This window comes from Culex quinquefasciatus, chromosome 2 (genome assembly GCF_015732765.1).
Source record: "Culex quinquefasciatus strain JHB chromosome 2, VPISU_Cqui_1.0_pri_paternal, whole genome shotgun sequence".
NCBI lineage: Eukaryota > Metazoa > Arthropoda > Insecta > Diptera > Culicidae > Culex > Culex quinquefasciatus.
The window spans coordinates 137,114,364-137,128,704 of NC_051862.1; the positions used below are offsets into that span (position 1 = coordinate 137,114,364).

At 34.4% G+C, this 14,341-nt stretch overlaps 1 protein-coding gene across 3 annotated transcripts in view; it reads left to right on the plus strand.

The window, feature by feature from the left end:
* LOC6037875 (solute carrier organic anion transporter family member 74D) overlaps nt 1-14,341 on the plus strand; it is a 63,897-nt gene that overhangs the window by 13,885 nt on the left and 35,671 nt on the right. The window contains exon 1 of one of the 3 annotated variants that reach the window (XM_038257842.1): nt 7,717-7,861. The exons of the other annotated variants lie outside the window; for them this stretch is intronic. The gene's annotated coding sequence lies outside the window, so the exon portion shown is untranslated. Of the gene's footprint in view, nt 1-7,716; nt 7,862-14,341 lie in introns of those variants that run through there. 3 annotated transcript variants of the gene reach the window in all.

The following is a 14,341-nucleotide window of genomic DNA, read 5'->3' on the forward strand; positions in this document are numbered from 1 at the left end:
GCTAGTGTTGTTATCAGTCGGGGAAGGTCGCGCATTTGGTTGGCGAAGGTTTCATGAGTGCCTGGGAGTTTATGATAGCCAAGTAGTAGGGTTCGAAACTTGTACTGATTTGGAAAAGGGATTGATCGAAGAGATAACCTTCTACTGTACGGTTTTCAATTTGGCTTTAAGTTTCATGTATTAGTAAAAAAATGTATTTCAAATATTTGTCCACTCCGATTAGTGCGCTGACCACGGGGACGCGCTGTCTTGTTTTTGCATGCTCATTTTCATTTCTATTGTTTCGCTGTTTGTGTGCTTGGGTGCTTGGTTATTATAATTAAATAATGGCATCATTAGTGCGCTGACCACGGGGACGCGCTGTCTTGTTTTTGCATGCTTATTTTCATTTCTTTTGTGTCGCTGTTTGTGTGCTTGGGTGAGTGGTTATTATAATTAAATAATGGCATCATTAGTGCGCTGACCTCGGGGACGCGCTGTCTTGTTTTTGCATGCTTATTTTCATTTCTTTTGTGTCGCTGTTTGTGTGCTTGGGTGCGTGGTTATTATAATTAAATAATGGCATCATTAGTGCGCTGACCACGGGGACGCGCTGTCTTGTTTTTGCATGCTCATTTTCATTTCTATTGTTTCGCTGTTTGTGTGCTTGGGTGCTTGGTTATTATAATTAAATAATGGCATCATTAGTGCGCTGACCACGGGGACGCGCTGTCTTGTTTTTGCATGCTCATTTTCATTTCTATTGTTTCGCTGTTTGTGTGCTTGGGTGCTTGGTTATTATAATTAAATAATGGCATCATTAGTGCGCTGACCACGGGGACGCGCTGTCTTGTTTTTGCATGCTCATTTTCATTTCTATTGTTTCGCTGTTTGTGTGCTTGGGTGCTTGGTTATTATAATTAAATAATGGCATCATTAGTGCGCTGACCACGGGGACGCGCTGTCTTGTTTTTGCATGCTTATTTTCATTTCTTTTGTGTCGCTGTTTGTGTGCTTGGGTGCGTGGTTATTATAATTAAATAATGGCATCATTAGTGCGCTGACCACGGGGACGCGCTGTCTTGTTTTTGCATGCTCATTTTCATTTCTATTGTTTCGCTGTTTGTGTGCTTGGGTGCTTGGTTATTATAATTAAATAATGGCATCATTAGTGCGCTGACCACGGGGACGCGCTGTCTTGTTTTTGCATGCTCATTTTCATTTCTATTGTTTCGCTGTTTGTGTGCTTGGGTGCTTGGTTATTATAATTAAATAATGGCATCATTAGTGCGCTGACCACGGGGACGCGCTGTCTTGTTTTTGCATGCTCATTTTCATTTCTATTGTTTCGCTGTTTGTGTGCTTGGGTGCTTGGTTATTATAATTAAATAATGGCATCATTAGTGCGCTGACCACGGGGACGCGCTGTCTTGTTTTTGCATGCTCATTTTCATTTCTATTGTTTCGCTGTTTGTGTGCTTGGGTGCTTGGTTATTATAATTAAATAATGGCATCATTAGTGCGCTGACCACGGGGACGCGCTGTCTTGTTTTTGCATGCTCATTTTCATTTCTATTGTTTCGCTGTTTGTGTGCTTGGGTGCTTGGTTATTATAATTAAATAATGGCATCATTAGTGCGCTGACCACGGGGACGCGCTGTCTTGTTTTTGCATGCTTATTTTCATTTCTTTTGTGTCGCTGTTTGTGTGCTTGGGTGCGTGGTTATTATAATTAAATAATGGCATCATTAGTGCGCTGACCACGGGGACGCGCTGTCTTGTTTTTGCATGCTCATTTTCATTTCTATTGTTTCGCTGTTTGTGTGCTTGGTTATTATAATTAAATAATGGCATCATTAGTGCGCTGACCTCGGGGACGCGCTGTCTTGTTTTTGCATGCTTATTTTCATTTCTTTTGTGTCGCTGTTTGTGTGCTTGGGTGCGTGGTTATTATAATTAAATAATGGCATCATTAGTGCGCTGCCAACGGGGACGCGCTGTCTTGTTTTTGCATGCTCATTTTCATTTCTATTGTTTCGCTGTTTGTGTGCTTGGGTGCTTGGTTATTATAATTAAATAATGGCATCATTAGTGCGCTGACCACGGGGACGCGCTGTCTTGTTTTTGCATGCTCATTTTCATTTCTTTTGTGTCGCTGTTTGTGTGCTTGGGTGCTTGGTTATTATATATAGGTGAAGGGATTTTATTAAATGATCATTATATTGCATTATTATATTTATTTGATTATATAACCACACTATATTTTACACTTAACACATCATACAAAACACATATGAAACTGTAAACAGGAGCGTTTGGTACGGTATGTCCACGCTTCCTTCCTCCCCTGTAGATTCTGTGAAATGTGATCCGTTCCCAGAATCCTCTCTGCGGTAAACACAACGTAGTAGGGCTGGCCGCTTTAATTTTTGCAATACATTTTCGGGTGTTCTCGGATGTACTGCAATTATTAATAATGACAAGAAAAGTGCTTGGGGCGTAATCTAATCACAAGACTTTCCAGCATGCTTTCATCGGACTGGCTGCGTTTGTGTTAGATTAGATTAGATTAGATTAGTATTTCAAATATTTGTCCACTCCCTTCCCAAAAAAAATCAGGGGGATAACAAAAATAATTATTGCTGAAAAAAATAATGTTCATTGAAGAAAATTGTTTAATCGTTTGTAAACCATTTAGCAATGCCAATCCATCCAGCAGGGCAATCTGTCCAAATCAAAAATCCAAACATACTCAAATCCAAATATACTCAAATTTACTTAAAATTTGCCAAGGAACACGATCCTGTCAAAATCATTATATAAAGTACTTCAAAAGTTAAGTTTAAAGGGAAGTACTACTTATAAGAAGTTTAGGTAAAATTTGAACACAGATTCGTTAGGTACATCGATGGTACATCACTTTTCTCTAATATAGAAGTTGATTTGGTGACGTTTTCTTAAAAAGAGCTATCTTTCCAGCAGGGCAAGACTTCTTAAAAAACCTTTGAAATACATCAAAAAATCACTTTGGTACATGCTAAAACCATGTTTGGATTTTCGATTTGGCCAGATTATCCAGCTGGATGGATTGACATCATTTATAAATGTATAAAGCATATATATTAGGGTGGGTACGGATTTTGAAAAGTTCTCAGATCAAGTTCTGGTGTGGTCGAGCTTTCCGGTAAAAATATTTACGAGACTGAAAAACCAAGTCTGTCATATAGAAATTGCCAAAAACCATCAAAAAACCCATTTTTTCATCATTTTTATTTTTAAAACCGCTGTATCTTCCCAAGGATTGGACATAGGACAATGGTCAATATGGAGACTTTTATGTAAAATTGTCTGGGGAATCGATTCCCACTATGGGTTTTTGATAATTTTGACGTTTAGACCACTTTTCAAAAAAAACAGTTTTAGTAAATGATTTTTGTATTTTTTTAAGAGGGACATACCATCCTGCATTTTTCGTCAGTTTTTTGGTAACATTTTAGGCTATTTCCTCAAAAATTTTGAACGAAAAAAAATCGTAACAACACCTTTAAATTTATGTTTAAGACTTAAAAATCGAAAAATCTCATAGAAGTGGCGTGTATTTTTGTTTCAGTGTATTTTTTTTTTTTTCAGAAAGCCCGTGCAATTTCCAACAAGTTTGTCTTTGACCACTTTTTGATACGCCGCAACGGCTTCGAGATACAGTAATTTTTAAATTGCAAAATACAAAAAAAAATGAAATACCTTACGCCCTTCTCAAATGTTATTTTCGAATACTATTGGCTCCATATACACGAAAATAGCTTATATAGGCCTAGGATAACATGTCTAAAAAGTTTCATTGAAATCGGAGAGGGTCGGGTACAAAAGTACCAGGAAAATTCCTGATTTGAGCTAGAATTGCTCGTATGTAAATATTCGAAATTATGTATCTTTATAATAATTGTATTTTTTATATGTTGTAAGTGACTAAAACTCGCAACTTTTGAGTCATAGAGAAGTACGGACATTTTTATTAAATACCTAATGCGTTTTTTATTAGAAATCCATTTAGCATTCATAGCTAACAACTCTTTACTTATTTCCTTGCTTGAGAATAAAGAAAAAAAATGGTTTTTGCTTTTTAATTTCATTTTCTTATTTTATTTTAATAAAGGTAAGCCCGTTGCAAATATTTTTTGAAATCTATGTCGCCCCCCCCCCCCCCGCATTTTTTTGCATTGATCATCATATTAAGCATGTTTGGGCATTATTAAAAATATTTTGAATTATGATGTAATTCCAATGTACAGCACCGCAAAAACTTTTTTTATGCAAAAAAAAAATCGTCAATACCTAGATATTTTGGAAACCAATGATTGCAAAACAACTGGACAGGTGTACAATGCATTTTTAAACACTTGTTTCATTCAAATGTTAAAACCGTGGCTCGTAAGTTCAATTTTAAAACTTTTTATTTTTTTTTTGCCCCCCCCCCCCCCTCGACTTTGATCAGAGTCGAGGGACATAAACTTCAAAAAATATTTGCAACGGCCTAACAAAATGTTACAAAAAATCATAGAGAGCATTCAGAGCATGAAACTTTCTAATGGTTATGTTGCTGGAAAAATCTAGTTTTTTTTTCTGTTGAATAAAATAAAATCGCAAAGTTTCATAGTAAAAAATCATCATAAGGTTAAAAAGCTGTGTATTGATTTTCTTTTTATTAAATTAAAACAATTGTTAGAAGCTTCAATTTTTATTTTTTAACATGCGTATTTGAAATTGTTGTTATCTTAATTTGTTGCACGAAACTTGTAATTTTGTTGAACTTTTTTTGTCAAGACAAACATAAAAATAGCTGTAAATTAATTATATTGTTGCTAATATTAATTACTTGCCAGTACAACAGTAAGAATATAATTTTATAAATTTATATAATTTTTATCTGAATTTTTTTTTCAGCCATCCAGACGACAGCATTTAACATAAAAACTCTCTATGAACACTCTGCTATACTAGTTTTCACTTCACTCAGGTATACGTACACAGAAAAAAATCAATTCTCGAATTATGTTCACGAATGTGACAACCACGAAGGAATTTATTCATGAGTATGGTGCATTTGCACCATAAACGTGAATATATTCCTACGTGGTTCTCGCATTCGTGAATTTAGTTCACGATTTCGAGAATTGGTTTTTTTCAGTGTAGATCATACCTATAGAACCTTTTGGTACCAGCAACTTACTAAAACTTGTCGTTTTTGAGATATATGCAATTCAATATTATTTTTCCCCATACAGAGCTTAGCTCTGTTCTACCATACAGAGCAGGTATTTTTTTTATTGAGCCTATAGAGCTCGAAGCGTCTCGATCTCGAGCCAGATCGACTCGAGGCTTGAGCCAAAATTCTTAGTGGGTAATGGCTTTGTAACATTTTCTGATCTCTTCGACAAAGAGAATCAAGATTATCGTTTCAAAAGGAACAAATATTCAATAATACGCCCTTGTGAAAATTTAGCCTTTATTCCATTTTTTTTATTTTTTTTAGTCCAATTAAAATTAGATAATAAAAAAATAATGTAAAAATCTACAAAAGAACAATTTCCTTGTGTCTATGTTTTTCTGAATTGTCTTCATCAATAATAACAAGTTTGCCGAGGGCATCAAACCGATCAGCAAATTCATCCAAAAGATACAGATTTGCTAATATTTACGTACCACTTTTGAATGGACATCTGCCAAATTAAAGCCTTGTTGTATGGGCGAAAAAATGACACAAAATGCCTTAATTGGTAATTGAGATGGCCCCCACAAAGTTTTATCCAAATAAAAAAAATACAAATATAATCCATTTTCGAAATTCAGTCCGAATTGCTCCACACATTCTTCCTCATAGCTAAACGAAACTGTCAACTAATGTATCACCTCAACCGGTTTCGAAAAAAAACATTTTTGCAATTCCGTCGTGAAACTACTTACTTTTCCTGTCATTCTTGAACGACGAAATAGCCTACTTTTCTGTACCAAAAATAACAGAATCGAATAGCAACACTTTTCAAAATAAATGCTGAAAAGTTCTACTTTTCAGCACTCAAATGGGTGCTGAAAAGTTGAACTTTTCAGCACTTGTTTCGAAAAGTAACACTTTTCAACATTTTTTTGATTTAAACGATTTATTGCCAAAATACATGAAAATTTGTCATAAAATTTCACTCAGTGTGTGTTTCTGGAATTGCAAAAAATGTTGTATGGAACTCGTTGCAAAACTTGATTTTTTCAGCACTCTTCGTATTTATCCAACTCGGTGAACCTCGTTGGATAAATGTACAACTCGTGCTGAAAAAATCTTTTTTTTGCAACTTGTTGCATAAACTACTATTTTGCAATTCCACTGTGAAACTGTCAACTTTTCCTGTCCTTCTGGAGAAACGAAACGGCCTACTTTTCCCTACCAAAAATAACAGAACGGTAAATTAATACCTTTTAATAACAGTGCTGAAAAGTTCTACTTTTCAGCACTGAAATGGATGCTGAAAAGTTGAACTTTTCAACATTAGTATCGAAAATTAACATTTTTCAATATTTTTTTGTTTTGAACGATGTATTTACTAAACATATGAATGTTTGACATAAAATTCCATTAAAGAAGCGTTTTTTTCGGAATTGCAAAAAAAAATGTTGTAAGCAACTCGTTGCAAAACTTGATTATTTCAGCACTCGTCGTATTTATCCAACTCGGTAGACCTCGTTGAATAAATGTACAACTCGTGCTGAAAAAATCTTCTTTTTGCAACTTGTTGCATAAACTACAATTTGCTCCTCATTTAAGTTGCAATAACTTCAACGTCAAACTATTCTAAAATGTTGAACTTTTTGCAACGTCGTCAAGAGCCTTAAAAACATGTGGCAACTAATATTCCAGTAATCACACACATACTGGGTCAAAAGTCTGATTAATTGAAGTTGAATATTGACCGTAGAATTACGTTTTCGGAATTGCTAAAAATGTTTTATGGAACTCGTGGAAAAAATGTTTTTTTTTTTTCAGCTTGGCGAGCTGAATAAGATTTCATTTTGAAACTTGTTGCATAAACAACTATTTTGCGAGTCTAAAAGTTTCAAATAGAAGTGATATCACCAATTTGGTAAGAATTTTACCCTTCTTGTTTTGTGTGTCTACGGAATCTTTAAAATCATTTAAAATTAATAATATTTTCACTTTTCAGACAAAATTTGATTCTAATGATTTTTATGTCTGTTCAAAACTAGCTCTGAACTATTGTTTCATGCAAATTAATTACCTTGATTTCATATAAGAATAGTCTACCTTGGATAGTGCCACATATTTTATAATTATGACGTACATGATATCCACAACTGAGTTTCCCTACAGAATTTTTAATGGGGTAAGTAACACAATCGCTGCTAGAATTTAAATTATGCCAAGTGGCATTTCTATAAACACTCTTCAACAAACAAACTCACATGCCACAGCAGGGAACAACAATACAACCACGCGTCAGGCAAATCAAACCCGTTGACTTCCAAGTCTAACCCTCTAGAGAGTGCTGGAATCTTTTCACCATAATAAAACTCACCACCGGTATGACGATCATAGGGAACCCTGACCAATTTCACTCAATCGATATCAGAGCCCAAACCGTACGTTCCTCCCCTAAATCATAGGGATGTATTGAAACGCTTGACGATACTTTTTTTTGCGCCTCGACTCAGCCGCTTATGCGCGAGCCAGTACCAATCTCTCATCGGAGGGGGTTGGATCAGTCTCCAACCTGTCGCCGGTCAACGCAGTCGCGCCGCGCACGTTGAACTCGAGTCGAATCTAACTAGTTTTGTTGCATATATTGCTTCTCTTTTCTCTTTGGAAGCTTAGACGCAAGTGAGTGTGGTTAACTTTGTATTTTGTTGTTTTTTTTCTAGTCTTCTTTTGAATATGCTTCTATGCATCAGAGAAAGTGAAACTTGATCAAAGTAAAAGTGACAGTGACTATCTCATTTTTTTTACTATTTTTATGGGTTTTGCTAAAGAGTTGCACATTTTAACTGTACCGTGTGTGTATGTTTGTGGATTAAGCAAAACGCGTCACAAAACGTGACTTTATGACGAACTCTAAAATGATGAGAAAATAAACACAATTGCACGGAGTTTTTTTTTCCACTGTTGTGGTTGAAATTTTATCACACTGGGTTGCGCGTAAGTTGCTGCCAAGTTCCGTGTAGCAAAACCACACGTCATTATGCAACCAGAACCGTAGCAGATGAGAAATTTGAGTGCTGAAAATTATGAATTCTTTAAAATAATTTAGTTTTAGTTGAATTGGCGAAAAATGCATCCCAAAATAAACATGAATAAAATGTATAAAAATACAAATGTTTAAAAATTATCAAAACAACTCAATAAAAAAAACATTCCTCGACCACCCACGCCACACACGATCGGAACATTCTGGTGGAATAATATCCGCCAGATTTTTTATTTTATTATTCTTTGGTCTGATTGTAGTCGTGGCAAATTAATTTCGTCGTTCATAGAATCGGAACCATTTGCGTGCATGTAATTACTTTTGGGACGTCAAACTGTGTGCCATTCTGGAGTGGGCCGTCATCCCATTCAGTATGCACGGGCTGACGCCATTGCGGATCACCAAGTGTGGCAGCGAGGATGGGTATCGAAAACCGTAAATCTCTTGGATTGTTCTCCGTAATTTCAGTGGATGTGTTGGTTTTTTCCTGGTTTGGGTTACCGGGATTGACGTTTTTGGTGATTCTATCGTGAGACGAATAAACAAAAATCACGATGATGAGGTCTATGACGGGCTCAGGGGTCAAGATGGGATTGCTTGAAGTGTGGGTATTTTTAGGATTTTATGAAACGTTTGAAAAACCTGTTTTTTACTAATCCACAACATCCTTGAATCAAATTGAAAATCGAATCCTCATTTTTCAATTTAAATTTAAGATTTAAGGTACACTTAATTTAAATGACTGTGATATGTTATTCTATTATAATTTGTTTTTTAATATCTGTCTGAATTGGGTCCTAAAGCACAATGTTAATTTTAACAAACAACGATAATAAAAGGAATGTCTGAGGAGCATTCCTGGTCCCTTTTTGTTGATTTTCGTGCAAACAAAGTTAAAATGACAAGTCACTTCTTGCGATGCATCAAATAAAGTCAGCTGTGAGTCTATTTGATGATAAAATGTTCATAAAATAATGTTGATTATTCACAAAAAGTATGGGACTGTTTAGTTAAGGCTCTGAAAGGCATCATTCCCGATCGGCCATTTGGTGGCTATGTTTAGTTGAGAAAAAAAAACATTCAAATCTTGATTCAGAATATTTCAATAAAAAATAGTTTTCCTTGTGTTGTTTGTAGAAGCATTTTACATATCGTTAATTTTTCTTTTCAATACTATTTCTGGACTCTGAACTCAGAATCATGATTGACAGACTTTGCTCTAAAAGTGAAGGACACCTTCTTCCACCCAGCTATGCCAGATATACAATAAATCTGTATTATACAGATTTTTCGATCTCAAAAATCTGTAAATACAGATTTTGAAAAAAATGATTTAATTTAAAAATTTCAACAATTCAATAATTCAATAATGCTTTAATATGATTTAAAAGCTTAAATATTTTATTAAAAGTCTAAAAAATCTTCTATGGCTTCGAATTTGACATGATACAGATAAAATACAGATTTATTTTTAAGAAAATACAGATCTCCCATAAAATAATCTGGCATCGTTGCTTCCACCTTAAAAACAATGTAACAGTGAAGATTTTTGGTTTCTTGACTTTATATCATTAAATTTGAAAAATATTAAAATTATATTTTTCAACATTTCAGTTTCACAGAACATCAAAAAATAGTTTTTAGGTTACAAGTTTCAAACGTTATTAAAACAGAAATAAAAAAAAAATAACTTGGATAATACTTGCAAAACTTTATTGACACAACCTGAAAACATGATAAAATAATTTATAATTTATAAACTGTGTTTGCATTTAAATAGCTGAATTTTGTGTTTTATTTTTTTCAACTTAAATATTAAAATAATCTCACTAATTATCAATTTAAAAAAGGTGTATGAACCAGATAATGATTTTTGGAGACAGATTCCTCTATTATTGATCAAGATGATTTACTATAGTTTTATTGTTTCCAATTTTAAAAAGCGTTATACAATGCTAAACTAAATTTGCTTGAATTCAAACTTGATCCGAACAGATTGAACAATTTATAATTCGTGTCTCGAAATTTATAATTCGTGGGCCGGGACCGTGGTGTAGGGGTAAGCGTAGTTGCCTCTCACCCAGTCGGCTTGGGTTCGATCCCAGACGGTCCCGGTGGCATTTTTCGAGACAAGATTTGACTGACTACGCCTTCCGTCGGATGGGGAACTAAATGTTGGCCCCGGTCTAACCTAAAGGATTAGGTCGTTAGTTCAGTCCAGGTATAGGAGTCGTCTCCCTGGGTCCTGCTTCGGTAGAGTCGCTGGTAGGCAATTGGACTAAAACAAGTTAGAATCCCGGGGTGGATAGAAGCTTAGGTGTAAAAAGAGGTTTGCAATTGCCTCAACAATCAAAGCTTCGAACATCTAGTTTCGAGTACGAATCTCACAATCGAGAACGCCAAGGCAGTGCTGTAGAGCGAATAATTTGATTTGATTTGATTGGTTATTGATTAGTTAAAAAAATAATTTACTGAAAAAGACCCTTCCAAATGTTTTTTTTTTTCATAAGTAATGTAAATGGCTTTCAAATAATAACAAAAATTGGAAATGGTATCAGAATGGAACAATACTATACTAGTTCAGGACGAGTCGTAAATTATCCAACGAAGTTTACCGAGTTGGATAAATACGATGAGTGCTGAACAAATCATGTTTTGCAACAAGTTCCATACAACATTTTTTTTAATTCAGAAAACACCCTTTGAATGGAATTTTAAGTCAATTGTCTATGTATTTAGTCAATTCACTGATAAATTCAAAATAATATTGAAAAGTATAACTATTTGCTACTTGTTTTATTTAAAAAAAGCCTCCATTTTAGTTCTGTAAAGTTCAACTTTTCAGCACTTGAGCAACTCTCTACGAAATCGGCCGATTTCGACCATTTTTATTTTTTGTATTTTTTGATTTGACTCAAACTTTGTGGGGGCCTTCCCTATGACCAAATATGCTATTTTGTGTCATTGGTTCACCCATACAAGTCTCCATACAATTTTGGCAGCTGTCCATACAAAAATGGTATGTAAATATTCAAACAGCTGTAACTTTTGAGTGAATTTTCTGATCGGCAAAGTTGTAGGTATTGTTGAAGACTATTGAGAAAAAAAATAGGTACACGGAAAAAAAATTTGAGGATTTTTTTATCAACTTTTTTTTCACTAAAACTCAATTTCCCAATTTACGTATTTTTTGATTTTCAAGATTTTTTGATATGTTTTAGGGGACAAAAATCCGCAACTTTTGAGCCATAGAGAAACATGGTCAAAAAATCTGCCGCCGAGTTATAAATTTTTGAAAAAATAGTGATTTTTGGAAAAAATTGAAGTTTCATGCAAAAACAAGTTTGACATTATTTTTTAATGCAAAATTGAATTTACAATCGAAAAGTACTTTACATATTTTTTGATAAAGGGCTCCGTTTTCTAGACATACCCACCGAAAGTTTGATTTTAGCGAAATATTTGCAGTTTTTCAATTTTTAAAAATAGTGACCATGAGTGACCATTGTCTAAGAGACATTGAAGATTGGACCTCTGGTTGCTAAGATACAGCGGCTTAAAGAAAAAGAAACACGAAAATTGAAGTTTTCTAAGTCTCACCCAAACAGCCCACCATTTTCTAATGACGATTACTCAGCAATTAATGGTCCGATTTTCAATGTTAATACATGAAACATTCGTGAAATTTTCCGATCTCTTCGAAAAAAATATTTTGAAAATTTTAAAATCAAGACTAACATTTTAAAAGGGCCAAACATTGAATATTACGCCCATTTAAAATGCTAGTCTTGATTTAAAAATTTTCATAATATTTTTTTTGAAAAGATCGGAAAATTTCACGAATGTTTCATGTATTAACATTGAAAATCGGACCATTAATTGCTGAGTAATCGTCATTAGAAAATGGTGGGCTGTTTGGGTGAGACTTAGAAAACTTCAATTTTCGTGTTTCTTTTTCTTTAAGCCGCTGTATCTCAGCAACCAGAGGTCCAATCTTCAATGTCTCTTAGACAATTTTATAGCAAATTTTCTGAACTTTAAAAAAAAATATTTTTAGAAATGGTCACTCATGGTCACTATTTTTAAAAATTGAAAAACTGCAAATATTTCGCTAAAATCAAACTTTCGATGGCTATGTCTAGAAAACGGAGCCCTTTATCAAAAAATATGTAAAGTACTTTTCGATTGTAAATTCAATTTTGCATTAAAAAATAATGTCAAACTTGTTTTTGCATGAAACTTAAATTTTTTCCAAAAATCACTATTTTTTCAAAAATTCATAACTCGGCGGCAGATTTTTTGACCATGTTTCTCTATGGCTCAAAAGTTGCGGATTTTTGTCCCCTAAAACATATCAAAAAATCTCGAAAATCAAAAAATACGTATTTTGGGAAATTGAGTTTTAGTGAAAAAAAAGTTGATAAAAAAATCCTCAAATTTTTTTTTCCGTGTACCTATTTTTTTCTCAAAAGTCCTCAACAATATCTACAACTTTGCCGATCAGAAAATTCACTCAAAAGTTACAGCTGTTTGAATATTTACATACCATTTTTGTATGGACAGCTGCCAAAATTGTATGGAGACTTGTATGGGTGAACCAATGACACAAAATAGCATATTTGGGTATATGGAAGGCCCCCACAAAGTTTGAGCCAAATCAAAAAATACAAATAAAATCCATTTCCGGTTTTGGTAGAGAATTGCTCACTTGTATCGATTCAAATGGTGTATTCAAGAATTGTTGTATTTAACTCGTCACAAAACTTGATTTTTTCAGCACTTATCGAATTTATCCAACTTGGTCAACCTTGAGAAGCGTTCGATTCGTGCTGAAAAAATCCTGCAACTTGTTGTATGAACAACTATCTTCAAACTTCTCTACTGATGAAATCAACACAATTTGAAGATAAAATCACTCACTTTGTTAACTAAATCCTAACAAAATTTACTTTTTGCAATTCCGTCGTGAAACTATTTACTTTTCCTGTCATTTTTGAACGACGAAATAGCCTACTTTTCTGTATCAAAAATAACAGAATCGAATAGCAACACTTTTCAAAATAAATGCTGAAAAGTTCTACTTTTCAGCACTCAACTGGGTACAATCTTATGAAACTGCTGTTTTGCGTTCTCGTAGCTTCCGAAACCATTGGAGCAGCTCTTATCAACGAATCCAATCACTGGAAGGCAATGACCGTCCTTTACCTACACACACAATCGTGGAAAGCATTCATGTGCCAAGAATAGCCATTGTAACCCTATTTGTAAGCTTCCACCACCACCAACAACAGCAACAACAAAAACATGATAAGAAATCAACCGAACCGAAACCAAACCCGTCACAGTATCAGATCGACATCAGGCCAGAAAATCAATTTACACACCTCGTAAACATCGCAACGACAATTGTTATTGCAATGTCACTGTCGCTGTGTAAAATCATGCTGAACCGTGCGTTTCCATCGAATTTAACAAGGCTTCCCTTGCTTGCTGTTGTAAAGATTAATAATTTAGTCAACTTGTCGGTCACCTTTTCAAAAGTGACTAAGGAACGCGTACTACATGAGCTTTACATGGTGCCTCGATATCTATCGTCATCATCAGCCGTCTAACCCCGAAAAGTGAGTGACATTGGCGGTGATAACGAAAATTGTAAATGAACTTCGAGAATAAAGAGAGGTGTATCGCAAGTAATGAAGTGTTGTCATGTGCACCTGGGTGGACAAAGCGGAAAAGAAGCCTTCAGCAGCGAGATGGCCGGGCGCGTACTGTAGATTCCAAAGATTTTAGTGGAAACTGGGGAATTTTTAGTATCTCAGTTTTTGTTATTATGAGTCGTAAAAAAGCTAAGTCTTTTCGATCAACAAAACAAGGAGCTAAAAAATAGTTTATGCAGGGACCATCCGTAAACCACGTGGACACTTTTTGGGAAACAAACGGAATTTAAAAAAATAGCCATGCTTAAAAATGATTATCAATAAACGAACATCGATAACATCAATCGTCTGAATGATATTTTTTCTTAAAAAATAAATATCACTTTTCCCCTTGATTTTTTAACTAAATAATAATTAAAGGGGAAAGAGGCGACATAAAAAAGCATCATTTGCATTTAT